The following is a 17,648-nucleotide window of genomic DNA, read 5'->3' on the forward strand; positions in this document are numbered from 1 at the left end:
GTGGTTTGAGCGTCCGCCCGGTGAGCGGAAGGTCACGGGTTCGATCCCCGACCGCGTCATACCAAAAGACGTTAAAATATGGTACTTGTTGGTCCCTGCCTGGCGCTCGGCATTAATGGGTACAACAAGGACTGGTCAGCTTGGAGTCAGTATAATGTGTCTGAGTGGGGCATTCATGCTTCACTGCGGCATGGTATCTCAGTGGGCTAGCACTATAAAACCAGCTTAAGTCTGGGCTATTACAAGCAGCCGAACATACACATATACACGCATGCACGTCGTCATATGAGCGAAATATTCTCAAGCACGACGTTAAACCCGATTTCACCTCACCTCCTAAATCTTACTGACAAAACCGGCAAGACAGAAGAATGTTACCATTTATGCCATTCATTAACTGAGCAAACAGTCTTTGTGTAGGATACTTGTAATGGTTGGCATGTATTTGGTTCCAGTATATTCTCATACAGGACATAATAATGGCATGAGTTTCATCTCTTGGTAGTAATTGCAGAAAGAGAACGTGTCTTCAGAATGTGTCTACAACCGAATATGAAACATGAAATAACACATGTGAACTTTCTTAAACATCAGTGTAAATACATAAATTGAACATATCTTGAAGTTTTATATGTACTAACCTGTCTTAGTGAAACGCATATTTACATCGTTGCTTGAACATATATGATACATGCTGTCGTACCCAACCCAACTGCATCAATCGATGATCAATCATGATGTTGATCACTTGATTGTCTGGTCCAGACTCCATTCGTTTACAGACTGCCACCAAAAAACAGGAATATTGCTGAGTGTGGCGTTAAACAACGACCAAACAACCAAGCAAACATGTTTCGATATCCCTGAATATCTAAATCATGAAAAAGGATCGTTCAGTAACTTGTATTCTGTGATGTCGTGTATGAAAATGGTGATGAAACCTTTTTGATCCAAACAATGCAAACCTTCTGTTTCAGTGTTTGATTTTTACTTCGCTTTACTTGTCCATGAGTGAAAATTGTCGTCATTTTGGATTTTATGACTCAACTAAGGGACTCCAGTTGGGGAGGCTGGAAACAAGGCGGTAAAAAGGGGGCACCCTAAACAATATCACAGCAATATGGGGAAGGGAAGGGGTGATTCATGGACAAATAAACCACAACCCACCCACACCTGATATATTTCTAAGTAGGATATGTTTCTCCTGACTGACTGAGCACGTAGTGCATGGCTGGGCTGTATTAATTACATAGATTCGATATTGCTAGCTTTGGAAAACATTGCATAAACAAACAAACATTTCAGACAACCAGAGTATCCATCTAATCCTCACGACGTGCCATATGTCCACATTCAATGTTTTTCTTAATACAAACATCTATAAGCTGAACGCACTTACATACAGTGTCGGATGTGAGATCCTTCTTTAGCCTAATAAATACTCCATCACATTTCAGTTACTTCCAGCAGTACACCTCTATGTTAATAGAATGCTAAGGAAGGACGCCAGTTCAACAGGAATATCACTTCAGCATTGCGATGAGCCGCAGGACAGTTTCTAATCATCTAATTGGTTACAAGTAGCCTGGTGAACGTTTGCGGTAATTTGATGTGCCGTTTGAACTCCATTTCGTAAATCCTGGTTTAGGATTAATCGATCCTGTACTTTTGTTGACCTGGGACGCATTGAACCGGGTCGATCGTCAACAGTTTTGGGTTTGTTGCTACCTGTTTTATAGTACGCTAATCACAGAATGTGAAACACTGGAAATTTCCCGTATGCCAACAGCCCTCAGAAGCTCGCGGGTTGCATATTCCTCATCGTTACTTCATTCACCAACAATGAATAAAATTAGGCAAATCTTGTGTATATTGATTACGTGTCATGTACACCTTTCCACCAAGAATTTCGTATACTGTTTGGACCCTGGGTCTTAGGCCCCTAATACTGAATAAAAGATTTGAATAGAATGAATGAAATCAGGCAAATCACAAGTGTGTGATAAACAACATCAGCAAGAAACCTTGTCCACAGATTCATTGACCATCGTTGAGTAACTGATTCAACTGCCTCAAGAGCATTCAGTGTGATATATATGTAGATGTATCTTGGCTACAAACATTTTCGCTACCCCGAACTTCCACTTTTCCAAAAGCCTCTCGACGCACCCTATATTATTTTCTAAAAGGTGTCTTAACTTTATCACCTAACAAGTAAACGTGCATCACAAATCACCACATACAGAACATATCTCTGACAGAAATATAATTTCAACATGTTAGGAAGCCTGCGTGCAGATATGCATCAAACCAAAAGTACATCACCAAGATCTGTGTTTCTACTTTACAGAAGCGCAATACTCACCTATCACTCCCTATATGTCATCACTCTTCTGGATAAGCTTTTCCATTTGCGAGATACGATCGTTGATAGCATTCACCGACTAAAGAGACTCCGCATACTGCAAATGTTTCCTAACTTGATTTCATCTTTAAGCCATCTTTTTACCTTAAAACAGCTATTGACAACAGAGCTAAGGCGCCTGCACGTCAGAAAATATCAATGCTCCGAATTCCTCACATACATGTAACTTGCCCGTACAGAAACACCGCGAATCTCCTAGATAGCACATCTGACGTTCACTTTATGCTCTAAAACAAACTTTAGAAAATCAATTGCAACGTGATGTATTCGACTTGACATATAGCACCCTCTCACAAAGTGTCCACTCCCGCCCAGTTAGTGCTGTTGTGTCAAGGAAACGTACCATAAAACTTAAACCTCATGCTACTGTTTGTCCTCAAGATCGTTATTGCCGAGCTGTAATTGTTGAACTGCCATTACTGTATAGTTATTGATTACCAGTCATTGAGAAGAGCCATTGCTGAAATACAATGCCCTAATCTTAACTGCGTTGTTCTTTTCCGTACCTTTATTGCAAAACTCTTATAACGGAACAGTAAGTAGGGATTTGATTTACTGAACTGTTATTGGCCAACCGCTATTCAATAATTATTATTGCTGAAGGGTCATTAAAACTGTTTTTATTGCCAACTATTACTGCCTAACCTCTCTTTTACAATTGTATTGCTACAGTGTCAGAGCTGTTAGTTACAAACGTCCACTGCTGAAAAGCTAATTGTTGTTGCTATGGTGGTATTAGAAGCGTTATTGCCGAAAACATATTCTAAACTTGCTGAAATATTGCTAGAACTGCCAGGGACATACTGTGTTATCTGAACCATTATTACAAACTCGCACTGGCGAACATATTTTTTTATCGTTGCTGTTCATGAGTTACTGGAACTGTTATTACGAAAATGTTACTGCCGTACAGCTTTTCTATGAATTGTTTGATCTACATCGAAAGTTCTGTCATCTGCGTAGAAGCTACTTTCGTTTCAATGTATGGTATTTTAACTGTGAGTCAGTGAGTGAGTTAAGTTTTACGCCGCACTTCCAGCTATATGGCGGCGGTCTGTAAATAATCGAGTCTGGACCAGACAATCCAGTGATCAACAGCATGAGCATCGATCTGCGCAATTGGGAACCGATGACATGTGTTAACCAAGCCTGACCACCCGATCCCGTTAATCGCCTCTTACGACAAGCATGGGTTACTGATGATCAGTTCTAACCCGGACCTTCACGGGTCTTTAATTGTGAGTATCATTACTGAGACCATTGTGTTGTATTGTGAAGTCACTTGTTAAATGTAGTTTAAACAAACATTTGATTAAGCTTATTCAAACATAGAGAAAGAAGCTGATACGATTTATGTTTTGGCCGCACGTGATCGTTTATTTTCATTCACCCTCCTCTGTATGTTATTTTCCAAACTGATATCAGTTTATAGCAGCCGCGTTAAACTGCAACCATCAAATACATTTATTACAAATAAACTTTGACATATTGAAATGAAGAGTTTCTTATTGAATTTCCTGATAGTACCTCCAGCTATAGAAAGCCACCTCCAGGTTGAAAGTCAAACGAATGGGTCATTATTAATTAAGCCAGAGTTCCTTAGGCGTTTATAATATCATAAATTGAAAAACCCTCTATGTAGATGAAAATATCTCCCACGTAGCTTAAGGTATCATCTCTGCGCAAGTAAAGCATCATCTATGATCATCTGTCTGGATGATTAAGAACCTGGGGAAATCTGAGGCGCTCTATGTAGGGTGTTGCATTACAGAAAAGGATCAATGAAAGGGAAAACGACATGGAATAGATACAGTGAGACAGACTAAAAGTCCCGATTTCACTCAAAATCTGTGTGATGGGTCAGAATGTTTGTTACTGTCATGGGACAAGACGTATTTTGGATTGACGCTGGGACTTTGCCCTCTCTTACAAAGGAGTCAAGAACAGCTCGACAATGACGATCGTCAAGTCAACACAGTGGGGGTATTTCAACACAGTGGGGGTATTTCCGTGGATCAGAAGAGTTTGCCCTGGACACGTCCACGAAACAACACACGAAGCTGATATCCACAGCCTGCTGCCGCTGACAACGTTATAAAAGCAAAGGTCATATCAGATTGAATTCGATGTTTACGTGCACATATTTTGACAAATTGAAATGAATCCCAGAAGGATCGATGAAGTTGATTCCCGTTCTCTTCCCAAATGACAATCGTTGAAAATTGAAACTTTTTGTAATTTTGTTTCAAAGTGGCATGCAAGAAATATGGTGTGACGATGATCGCAGAAACACACACACACACGCACGCACGCACGCACGTGATACATGGTACATGTAGAGTCAGTAAGGGTCAGTGGTTATATGGCGGCGATCCGTAAATAATCGATTCTTGACGAGACAATACAGTCATCAATAGCATCAGCATCGATCTACGCAACTGGGATACGTCAACCAAGTCAGCGAACCTGACCATCCAATTTTGTTGGTCGCCTTTTACGACAAACATGGGTTGCTGAAGATCAATTCGAATCAATCAAACTCGGATCTTCATGTGTGAAGAGCAAAAGTCTGTGATCAGCATCACTTTTGTCTTTCGTCCGACAGTAAGCTGACATGCTGTAATATAACTGGGATAATTCATAGCTTTAAAAAAGCGGCGTTAAGCGCAATTAACTCAACCAGTATCTAGAGTGTTTGCTCATCCCCGAGTTTACATACAGACATGTTCTCGAAGAAATATTCAAAACTGTATAATCGAATATTTCTTGGGTGTCCAGAACTTGTCTTGAAGGACAATCCAACATTTCCCACAACCAGCTTTCACAGTTTCTTTGATATATTGATACCAATACCAAATCAAGATATTCCAATAATCAGGTTGAGACGATGTTTGCCGAAAACCATCTGTCAGTTTGTCTAACAGAATCCATATAGCTCTCCCCGACCAGGAAACTGAACTAAGTGTATTTGTTAATCTGTCAGCAAAGACAAGGGTGACAGATAGCTTGTCCGTTACACAACTCGTCTTAAGTGGGCTTTTGACTGAAAATACCAGATGACCTTCCAATCGCCACGAATTTGTTCATGTGAATTAAATCTATCACTGCATCTTCATCGCATTTCAGGGAGAACATATGGCCAGGGCGCATACTGGTGTTGAGTGTTCTAGGAAGTGGGTCAATTCTCTGTATCCTTACTCTTCGTGATCTCTGACTTTGGTAATCAATCACTGCAATATAACATGTGTTGTAGAGGGTAATCTAAACATTATGCTTTCTGGTTGTATTTCACAAAGGTATTGAAGAAGGTTGTTGTCATTCCAGTGTTTGAGTGAGTGAGTGGTTTTAGTTTTACAACGCGTTTAGCGGCATTCAAGCAATATCACAGCGGCGGACACCAGAAATGGATTTCAAACATTGTACCATGTGATGAATTAATCCCCGGGTCTTGGGTGTAGCGACCGAACACTTTATCCAGTAGGTTACCCCACCTTCCATCATTTCAGTGATTGATTGTTGAATGATGATGAATGATGATAATGATGATGATGATGATGATGACAGCTGTATGATTAAATAAACAGTACAGAAATTTATAAACGAAAGGAATAATGCCCAGTGTATTCTTTGTTAATAGTTTGACTTACTTCAAATAAAATGCCAGTCCAGCGTATTTCCATAAAGGACATTAAACAACACCATCTCATTCATGCCGGAAAAAAACATAAATCAATTGCAAATACATGTTAAAAATACAGTCACATTGCTTATTTTACTACTTGACATTCCATCAATAGAAGCAGACTAACACGTTTAAGTTAGTGGGTTTGGTTTTACTTTGCATCCAGCAATATTCCTGCAATATCACGGAAGGTGACAACAGAAATGGGCTTCACACATTGTAATCGTTTGGAATCGAACCCTGGTCTTCGACGAGTGAACGCTTTAACACCTAGGCTACCCTAACGCTCAACAACTTATTGCATTATATGTCATTGCTTTTGAGTGAAAAGCTGAGCCTTCAATATTTTGTTCACCAAATCCTTTATAAGAACCACTCACATCTCATCGTATCGCATCTATCGATGCTAATGATGTCATTCTGGCCAATGATCCGGGATATATTTGGTCTTCCTGTAATTGTAAAAAGGTTCCGCGAACCGGATCGGTGGGTTAAAAAACCTTGATCTGGGTGCTACTGACTGACTGAGTTTGGTTTTACGCCGCTTTTAGCAATATTCCAGCAACATCACGGCGGGGGACACCAGAAATGGGCTTGACACAATGTACCCATGTGGGGATTCGAACCCGGGTCTTCGGCGTGACGAGCCAACGCTTTAACCACTAGGCTATCCCACCGCCCCGATCTGGGTGATACAAGGCATCATGTCCATAATACTTAGGTCGAGGTTCATGCTGTTGATTGCTGGATTGTCTCGTTCAGATTCGATTATTTACAGACTGCCACCATATGGCTGGAATACTGCTGAGTGCGGTGTTAAACAACAAACCAAACCATACGGTATTGCCAAAATGTCACATTATTATTGCGTCTGTTCAAAGACTGTGTCATTAACCTTGTTTGAGCGATTGGAAGAGGAAACAAAAACATTTTGTTTTTGCAGGAAAGTTGGCAAGTTTGCAATATAGCTTTTTCAAATTTCTATTTTCTGGTGTTCCTTCACAGGACTTCATTGAACACTGCAGACATCTTTATTTCAGTAACATTAACCAAGACGTAGAAAAATGAAAGTGTCAGTTTGGCAAATATGGCCAATTTGGAATCTGATCTTCGAAGCAATTCGAATATGTTTCACTTCGCAATTTGCAAAGCAGTTGCTTATTGCACTTTTACACGTCAGCACTTATTAAGCACCATCTGAATCAAAGGACAATATTTTAAATTTGTGTCCAAACAGGCAATACCACACTAGTATAATGGTGGTTGATATCATCACATCAATGCCGTTCAAATTCTAATCAGAAACAAACTCTTCATGAGAACTGTGAGAGAATCGGATTGGTGGCTTTATCGCGATGACCAGCTTTCCGACAATGTCTGTGTACCCCTCCCAAATTGCAAGTATATTGTTACCAAATTCCATTTTCAGTTTTAGTATTGTTTTTATCAGTGTTAAATATGTTACGGTTACCATCTCAATACAATGAATTTGGTTTTCAAAGCATATAGGTGGTGTTTGAGTGAGTGAGTTAATATTTAACGTCACATCGGAAATATCTCAGCCATATCGTGACGAAAACAATTTATACAATAAAAAGTGAAAACATTTTGAAGATTAAAACCTGTCGACGATGGACAGTACAAATACTAGATAATCACACATATAATATAAAACTAGCGAGCAAAGCTAAAACATTCAAATTAAAGAAGACAATACAATATAGGTGGTGTTTGAGTTATGTTCATCTGTATATATTACTTTAGTCGAAAATACATTCCTGTAACTACAGATTCTGATATTCTCTTTTGCAATAGCTCCTATGGCTTATTGACATCAAATATAATCTTATTAGCCAAAAAATATATCCATATCACAAGCATCAAACAAAATATGTTAACAATAGAAGATTTTAGGAAAACTGTCAAGGATGTTTTTAAAGTTGAAGAAATTATTGCAAAGAAGAATAACGCTCTGCCTTCATTCCATGCAAAGTGGAAACATTTGATCTCTGTATTGCAGTCTTAATGTAGTTGTCTCATGTCTGAATGTGGTCTTTTATCAGTACTCAGTACACAGCTTATATCCGTTTTGATGTCCATACATACTTATGTCAACCAACAATGTATTGCTGCTATATATAAATTACATAAAGCTGTTATTCATAAACAATATATGTATATATTTGTACACACCCAATCTGAATGTACACCTACTGAATTGAAATGAATAAAAAGATTTAAAAACAACACCTTAAGGCTAATGTATTTGGCCTTGTATTTTTAAAAATACCCAACCTTACACACGTGTATATCATCACAACAACTGACGACATTATTCTACTACAGTTAGCCCATTACCAAGAACAAAATGTTTAAACGTGAACATTCCAAACCAATATAAGTTGAAGCTGTGTGTCACAATGCGAAACGCTTTACGCTGCTTTTCGAAGCTTTGAAATAGTCCAGTCTTTCGCGGCATGTCAGCTTACTGTGGGACAAAAGAAAGAAGACCCAAGTGAGAACTGAACGTCAGCACACCAGGCTTGTCGTAAGAGGCGACTAACACGCCCGCTGACTTGGTTGAGACATGTCGATGCGTCTTACATCGATGCTCATGATATTCATCACTGGATTGTCTGGTCCAGACTCGAGTGTTTACAGACCGCCGCCATATAGCTGGAATATGGCTTGAGATGGATCAAAGAAACCCCATTATGACTGGTATTTTAAAATACACGTAGCAAGCACTAAATACAGCATATTATTTTTCAACCACTGAGAGGTTGAAAAGCGAACGTAAAGCACACCCCTTTCATCATTCATCATGGCAGCCAAACATGCGATAGACATTGAAGGGCAGATGACACAAAAACTAACATGTTTTTCTTCTAACCACCTGAAACGTTACTCGTTCAAATAGAGCAATATAATCCTTTAATGATAATTTGCAGATCGTGACAATGGAGCTATAAACCTATTTTCAGACGCCATCGTTGGCTCCAACAGTGCCTATTAGAAACACAAAACACATAGTTTCTACCAAAGTACATAATTATCCTCTTGGTGATGAATGAGTATAAACGTTCTGACCACTTATTTCACTGTGTAGGATCCTGGTGTGTTTGCTATTTTCGCATTTATTCAAGACACACATTTTGCTTTGAAAGGCTCAGCCGAAAAAAAGGTTTCTTTTCAAAAGAGCGCCATACTAATCTTGACCTGAAATTATTCGATCAAGCTTTCAGCATTTCGGAAAAACTTCAAAACTTTCAAATGCAATTTGCTATTTTGACGTGTACCATGCTCTCGCGAGTTTTTTCAGCTGAACAAAAAACACCGAAGCACAGGCGGGGCAGGATACACTAACCGTTTCGGGGACACCAGGTGTCATTACTATTTTGACAGTGATTCATTAACACATGCTCATAGTTGGAGTGGAAATGTGAGTGAGTGAGTTAATATTTAACGTCACATCGGCAATATCTCAGCCATATCGTGACGAAAACAATTTATACAATATAAAGAGAAAACGTTTGGAAGATTAAAACCTGTCGACGATGGACAGTAAAAATACTAGAGAATCACAGATATGAATAAAACTAGCGAGCAAAGCTAAAACATTTCAATTAAAGAGGACAATACAGTATAAAACACGGGCTATAGATCGCCAACAACTGAAGGTAGATCACCATACTAGGAACCATGGATGTGGAAAGGGGTTTGTCGTTTATATTTTCGAAAAGCATTGTCTTTCAAAACATACAGCATGACCCGCGAATGACTTTATTTCGGGGCTAGAAACTGAGGCAGAATTGTATTTTCTGGAACACTTACTTTGAGATTGCAGCCCACGCTGAAGTACAGGGACGTGTTATTGGATTAAGAGTTGTGGATTTGTGAACTTGTAGGTTGTATTTCCGCCTGCTTTAATGTTTTATAGCAGGTCGTCTGGATCAGAGCTTAAGGTATCCTTTTGCGCAATGGCAATATAATTACTTCATTCGTGATGTTGTCATCAAAGAGTCTTCACTCACTGATACAGCGGTGGCAACCATGACATGTCGGGCAGGGCGAGGTGATGACAAGCTCAATAACTGCGTCAGTAAAATATCCTTGGTTTCCTATGAACAAGCTGAGATACACTATCAAATAGCTTGACATGTTGGGATTTAACAAGTTTAGCTCAGAATGGATTTGTGGATCAGGAAGAAATAAGAGATTTGTAATCTCGGATGATAATTATTTCATTTGGGCAACTCACTGAGACTTAGACGGAGCTTGAATGTAGACTACCAGGGAAGACAAAACATACACCCACGTTTAGTGGTGTTGGAAAAGAAACAATCAAGAAAATGCTTTTTGGACGAGTATAGTTTCGGCGACTGTTTTCTGCCTTGTAAGGTTTTGATAACATTCGTGAGTTTTTTATCAGATCCAATGTTCAAGTGTAAACTCTCTCTCGCTTGTCAGTTCTGTCTTGTGTTTTCTGCTGACATTTGTCTCGGATAGTAAAGTCATAGCGTTTTATTGAGATCTCAGAATGAGAGGAATGTTTGTCGGCCACTATAGTCCGTCAACTTAACTTTTGGCACCCTGTTTTTCACAGTTTACATAAAACTCCTGAATATTATAAAACACTACTCTGTTCATATGGTAATTGTATACCGTGACCTAACAAGATATCGATTTTAGTAATTTTAAAACGATTATTAAAGATTTTGCCTTTAAACCTGTCATATAATAATTGTAAACTGTGGAGAGTTTTACGAGGGGTTAACGCACCTGATGGAAAAGCCAACAACACTGTAAAATGTGTGTCAGGGTGATATGTACATGCACGGGTATTTACATTAGCACGCTTAAGTGATGTCAAAGATCGTCAAAACGCACAGGTTGTAGGGAAAACGATGTTGTACAGAGATGACCGGCAAATCATTGAAAGAGTTCACAACTTTTTCAAGCACGAGGCAAAGCGAAACAAACCTCTTTTTTTTCATTGAATTTTTCTCCAAAAGACATTTAATGCCAGGAAGATCTGCAAAAGAATATTGCAAAGAGTTATCTCCCATGACACTATTTCAGAGCCTGACGATGACATGGCAGTTAAATCGGGGACCGTCTCAAATCATGCAAAGAAAACAAAGCTTGATGAATTCGATAGAAGGGTTGTGGGGGACGTCATGCGTCGATTACATCAATCCAGTGAGTCCATATCGTCAAGCAAACAGAAGACAACATTGTTTAAAAGAAGACCATGACATCAATGTATCAAAGCATACCATATGCAAGCTGTTGCTCAAATTTGGATATAGATAAAAGAGATCAAGCAACCACTCTTTAAAGACTTCAATGAATCTACTTGTTTAAAATGAATTTATGATGGTTATACAGTCCCTGTAGATTTGCTTGCAGGCGTAACAATGTAAACAAGATGCACGCGCGTCACACCATGTTGTTGGCTGTTCCATCGTATCATTTTACTCCCTTGTATATCTACTTCTATTTTTCATATTTTTATAAGATGGCTTCTTAAGAAGAAGCCTTAATAGTTGACATAAAATTATGAAATTTAAACCTTGGATAGGTCATAAGATATATAGAGCGTATGCACAAAAACGTTTTGAAGGCATTTTTGGCTAAAATGTAAATTGTGAAAACAGGGCGCCAAAGGTTCAGTTGACGCACTATACACGACTATAAATACATCAAACCAATCAGTCATATTTGTAGGGAGTGAATTAGTTGAGTATTTTTGTTTACGTAGTATTACTACAACGCTATAAACAAGCATGATGAATTTGGTCAATGTCAACCCTTGTCAACATTTTAACCGCATAACTACTACCATTTTAGGGCATTTTATGTGTGTATTTTAATATAGTGAGTGAGTGAGTGAGTGAGTTAAAATTTAACGTCACATCGGCAATATCCCAGCCATATCGTGACGAGAACAATGTGATTGATATCAATATAAGAAACAATAAATTGAGAATATAAAAACCTGTCAGCGAAGGACAGTAAAACTACTAGAATATCACAGCTCTTAATTTAAAACTAGCACACTATCAGAAAAATATATCACTATACTCAACAACACAATATAAAAACAAGCTATTGATTGCAAACAACTGAAGGGACCATACCAGGGACCATGGTATTTTAATCTGGACATTGATAAAAAATAAAGAAGTGATGACAGAAATATTTTCCTTCAGTATTCACGTTTGACACGATTATGTATACACATTCAAAATGAACAATGATGACTCGGCTGATGGTTATCCAGTGGTGCGAACAATTAGTACGACAACCTATCCCGGCTTGTGCCTGACACTGAAGCTTTCCACTGAATGATATGTTTTCCTCGTATTGCAGACTTGGCAAACCTGACGTGACAAATCATTAAATCGACCAGACTAATGCTTTGTTTACGATACATTCCTGTGTCTGGCAAAAACCAAGCAAAAGATCGTCTTACTGTTATGCTTGTAGTGACCGCATCAGGCACTGACAAACCTAAACAACTGGTAATATGGAAATTTAACAGTCCAAGATGTTTTGGTAGAACTTTTGATCCTAATTCTGTGTGTCACTGGTATGCAAACAAGAAGGCTTGGATGACAGCACCGATCTTCAAAGACTGGCTTGTGAAGTTTGATAGGCACATGCGCACACAGCGACGACATGACTTGTGATATTGCTGATTGACAACGCCCCTTCCCATGCCTCCGTAGATCTAACCAACGTCAAGCTTCATTATCTGCCTCCCAATACAACATCCCACATTCAGCCCCTAGATGCAGGAATAATAAAGAACTTCAAACTTCTGTACAAGAAGCAACAGATGAAACTTCATCTTGACAACGCCAGCGCAGACACGCCTGTACCACTTGGTATCAAGCAAGTCCGAGATTTACAGAACTCTTGACCCTACTGTTCATCCGATCAGCGTGGAGAGATGTGAAGCAGCTGACAATCATCAACTGCTGGCGTCATACGAAAATCCTACCACCTACTGACAGCCAGATAAGCCCGATAATGAACCGACTGAAGACGTCCGAGAAGTTTTTATATATCTTTCAACCACCAATCAGCCCCATCCTGCTAAATGTGTCTGAAGCATAGGATGTTGAGATATGTAATGCTGTTTGAGATGCCAATGACTTTGCATATAAAAGTTTGTAACAAGTAGAGTATTCAACATCATGTACCTGAGAAAAATGCGCCGATATCCACATTATGGTCAGGTTGTAAGGTTGAGGTGAAATATTTCACGAATCGCATTTGTGCAGTTGTGTTGTAACATGATGTTTCACCCACCAGACGTTTACTCGGGATCTGACAATATACGGGACCAACCACTTGCACTTCTTTCATCACAGAATGCACCACAGACGGAACGATGAGCACTTTCGGGCTGCAGTAGTTAGATCCATTTGCTCGGTCTCGTACCTTTAGGTCATACTTGTATTTAGAATAACTACTTTTCGTTTCAAATGAAGTTTACGGTAATTGAAATTAGAAACGGGAATACATAATCTTAAACAAGAAAACTGAGAGAATGTAAAGTATGTTGGTGACAATACGACTGAGGGCACACTTTAGTGCTTTGGAATACTTATCATGACATTGGGACAAAATATATTTGTCCATAAAGGTGTTTTTACTAATCTGCGTAATTTAAGGGCCTATTGCCTTTTTCTGAACCATGAAGTTAGGAATCTTGAAGTTAACGTATATCATGCAATGGTACCTATATGAGGTATACAGTAACAGGTGCCCCGTGAATATCCGGGTTAGAATTGGTCCTCAGCCACCCATGCTTAAAAAAAGAGATGACTAACATGATCGGGTGGTCAGCATCGCTGACTTGGATGATGCATATAATCATATCCCAATTGCGTAGATCAATGCTCATGATTTTCAGTCAGTGGATTGTTTTGTCCAGAATTGATTATTTACTAACCCGCCGACATATAGCTACAATACTGCTGAGTGCGGCGTTAAACAACAAGGTGAGGTGAGGTAAAATTGGGTTTAACGTCGTGCTTGAGAATATATCGCTCATATGACGACGTGCATGCGTGTGTATGTGTATGTGCGGCTGTTTGTACTAGCCCAGATTGAATCTGGTTTTATAGTGCTAGCCCACTGAGATACCATGCCGTAGTGGAGCATGAATACCCCACTCAGACACATTATACTGACTCCGGGCCGACCAGTCCTTGTTGTACCCATTAATGCCGAACGCCAGGTAGGGACCAACAAGTACCATATTTTAACGTCTTTTGGTATGACGCGGTCGGGGATCGAACCCGCGACCTTCTGCTCTCCGGGCGGACGCTCTAACCACTACACCACGGAGGCGGCCCGTTAAACAACAAACCAACCAGCCAACAAACAAGCAGACAAAATGATGTGAAACCTGTATCTGATAAGCCGATGGTCTTAACATTTCTTGAATATATGCCTTGAAGCAACGACAGGATATCCAGGTGGACGCCACTAAGGTCTTGCCATAATTCACAGATCAATGTTGTCTGCAACCACCCACTCAAGGGAAGCAGAGATCGTCATAGTTTTCAAACTGTTTCTGCTGACTTACCCTACCAATATTCGTTATACAATATCTCCTCCATCAAGCTAACAAATTCGCCTCTTAAACTCATACACCGGGTCCAGTCACCTGATAGTTCCAAAATAGGAAACTGTACAGCCCTTCAGGGCCATATACATCAACGCAGAGCCGTAATTATTGCGGTGTTAGCCCCAAGAGACGAGTCGCCTGATCCAATTAATTCCTTGTTATGATTGCAGGGGAGAGACAGTGACGATCCCAGCCTATAGCCATATGTCTATTACAACCTATGTCAGACGCTTGTGGGGTCAGGCACTGTCCCTGCCCCTTGAGTGACTCGTCTAGGTCAGTGAAGCCAGGAGCAATAATATGTATTGGGCATTAACCATGCATTATATCATCGATCAGTGGTGCTAGTGTGCTTGTCTGATGGCGTCTCGGGCACTGTACCGGGATTGGATGCAATTGGTTGAGTGTCATAGGTTTTGTGATAAACATGAAGGCCAATTTGACGTGTTGCACTTTATTTTATTACTTCAAAATAATCTTCAATGATTTGGGACGTGTGTTTGCTGCCTTCGTATTTTAGTGAGCAAGTTAGGGTTTCGCCAGGCTTTTAACAATATTTCATTGTCATCAGCAGTCATGATTTTGAGAAAAAAAACGCACGTTTTGCTCTTGTGAAACGAACGAGAGCGTGTGGGTGCCAACAAACCAAAGAAAAAGATCCATCGAATCTATTATTCGAACCCACGACTGTCGACTCTTGCCACGAAAAGACTAATAAGCCCAATGCCCACGCGTCTGGATCAGAGGGTGAGATAAGGTCGCGTTTAAGATTACAGCGGTTTAGATATCCCAGTCAGACAAAGTATGTTGACTTCGAGCCAAAGTGTCCTCGTTTTATCCCTCAACGACGACGGCCAGATAGGGCAACATCAAGTACCATAGTCTTTTTTGCTTTGACGTAGCTGTGGATCGAACCACCGACCTTCTGCTCTCGGGGCTGACGCTCTATCCACTAGGCCACAGAGTCGATCTATCCATAGATATCCCGACTATGAAAAGCAGCGAGGGAAATTACAAGTTCGATGTGCGTTTGAATCTCACAGTTAAGAGAACTACCATATACAAAATCAACCTGTTATAAAATATCTGCTAATCGTTAATCAATAATCAATAAATTATTTGTGCCTCGTTGTTATTCCCTCTTTTATCATTTGTCTATTAAATATGATAGACAAATTGGATTCTATCTTATGTACTACGCTTATTGTGTTATGAAATGGGCACTCTTATACTGACCTTGATATGGGCCCAAGGTCAAATTAGCCAAAGGAACGACATTTTCTCCAGGCAACGCCGAGGGCCAATAAGGCTGAACGAAGACCAATATCAAGACCAATATGAAATGACATATATTTATCAATTGACTGTTTGTTTGCAAGTAGTACTAGTCAAGGAGAACAGGAAACACTGGGTTCCTCATCTGAGAAATGACCTTGTCTAACTAATGTCATCACGCGCAAAAACCCTTTGACGGGCAGAGCTATATTTGCATATCCCGTGAAAGTGCTTCCGGGTTCCTGGCATGAGGCAGGCTCATTTGGACATTTTATACAGTCCATTAATACACTTCCCTTACTATTCTTGTGAGTGTGAGACTTTTAATCACAATAATAAAAGGAAAATATATAAACTTCTGAACTATAATCTGTGAGACACAATGCCCTCCAACAAATATGAACCTGAAACAAAATGCTTGAATGTAATGTTCAAACTGAGTACATGTTCGTACACCAGCACAGCTGATACATATTCATGTCGACTTACCTAATTAGCAGACACTGCACAGGTATCCAAGCATCCGGCTTGTTTGTCTCATTCTGTGCACATATACGAGGCACCAGGGTCCATCTGCAGATCACGTGAACATGCCTTCAGAGACACGTGCGTTGTTTTGCCGTTCCAGTGACTTTTGAATGGCATCAAGTCGTTTATTTACACGCCTCGGAATCCTCCTCAATGCGCAGATAATGCCATAGCTTGTCTGGTATGACTAACGGTAAATGTTGGAGGCGGGTCGAGCAACCGTCTATTGTATATTATGCCCGTGGTGAATGATGTTTTTTAGCACAAACATGTATCGGGGCATCGTGACGGAGTTGTAGTTTGCCATCAAAAACTCATTGCCATTGGTAATAGGTTTGTATATGAGCACACAAACTCTTTCATTAGGCCTACAAGTTGTTAGTGAAAGCCATGGTAACTGAGTGATTTGGATCGCAGACTGTCTGTTTTGCCCGTTAAATGTCGTAAACTCTCTACTTAACGGAAAAAAAGTGTAATCCCTAATGTAAGATATGTTTTATTCAAGGTTTATCATTAATCTTAGTTCACAACGGCACCAAATGAACATGCATTCAATGTTAAATATCATAAAACATTAGTTGTCACACATACATCGTCAGTATAATACCTCATGAAAACGTGTTTTGTTCCCTTTCAGCGACCGCCATCCAAAACAATGTCTCGACCCAAAGGGATTTAATATTTCGGCTAAAATCAAAAGTAATTCGTGCTTTTAAAATCAAGAACCCGAGCAGATCCGGGTTAGAACTGGTTTTCAGCAACCATATGTTTATCGTGAAGGGCCATCGAGTGATCAGGCTGCCGACTTGGTTGACACATCAACGTATCCCAATTGCGTAGATCGATACTTATGTTGATCACTAGATTGTCTAAACAGAGCAGTGTGTGCAGAAGAGTATTCATCCGTTCCATATTTGTGAATGCACAATTATGACCCTCATGTGAATATTGTCATCCCGACTCTCCACTAAAGTTTGACTTGGTGCCTTCAGTGTACTGCAGAATCCGTAATTCTGAACCAGAATAATGCATGCACCATCCATACTGTCTTAATGCATCGATTCCCACATGTACACAATGTGTGTACAAAC

The 17,648-nt window shown here is 39.8% G+C and overlaps 1 long non-coding RNA gene across 1 annotated transcript; it reads right to left on the reverse strand.

Moving 5' to 3' along the window:
* Window positions 1-288: 288 nt before the first annotated feature.
* LOC124281189 lies at window positions 289-11,334 on the reverse strand. Its single transcript, XR_006899868.1, has 3 exons — window positions 11,091-11,334; window positions 9,938-9,940; window positions 289-299 (listed from the first exon to the last, which is right to left on the reverse strand). It is a non-coding gene; the product is annotated as an uncharacterized LOC124281189 (long non-coding RNA).
* Between the last annotated feature and the right edge of the window lie 6,314 nt (window positions 11,335-17,648).

Source organism: Haliotis rubra, unplaced genomic scaffold (genome assembly GCF_003918875.1).
Source record: "Haliotis rubra isolate DU_JTF1 unplaced genomic scaffold, ASM391887v1 Scf28, whole genome shotgun sequence".
NCBI classification, from domain to species: domain Eukaryota; kingdom Metazoa; phylum Mollusca; class Gastropoda; order Lepetellida; family Haliotidae; genus Haliotis; species Haliotis rubra.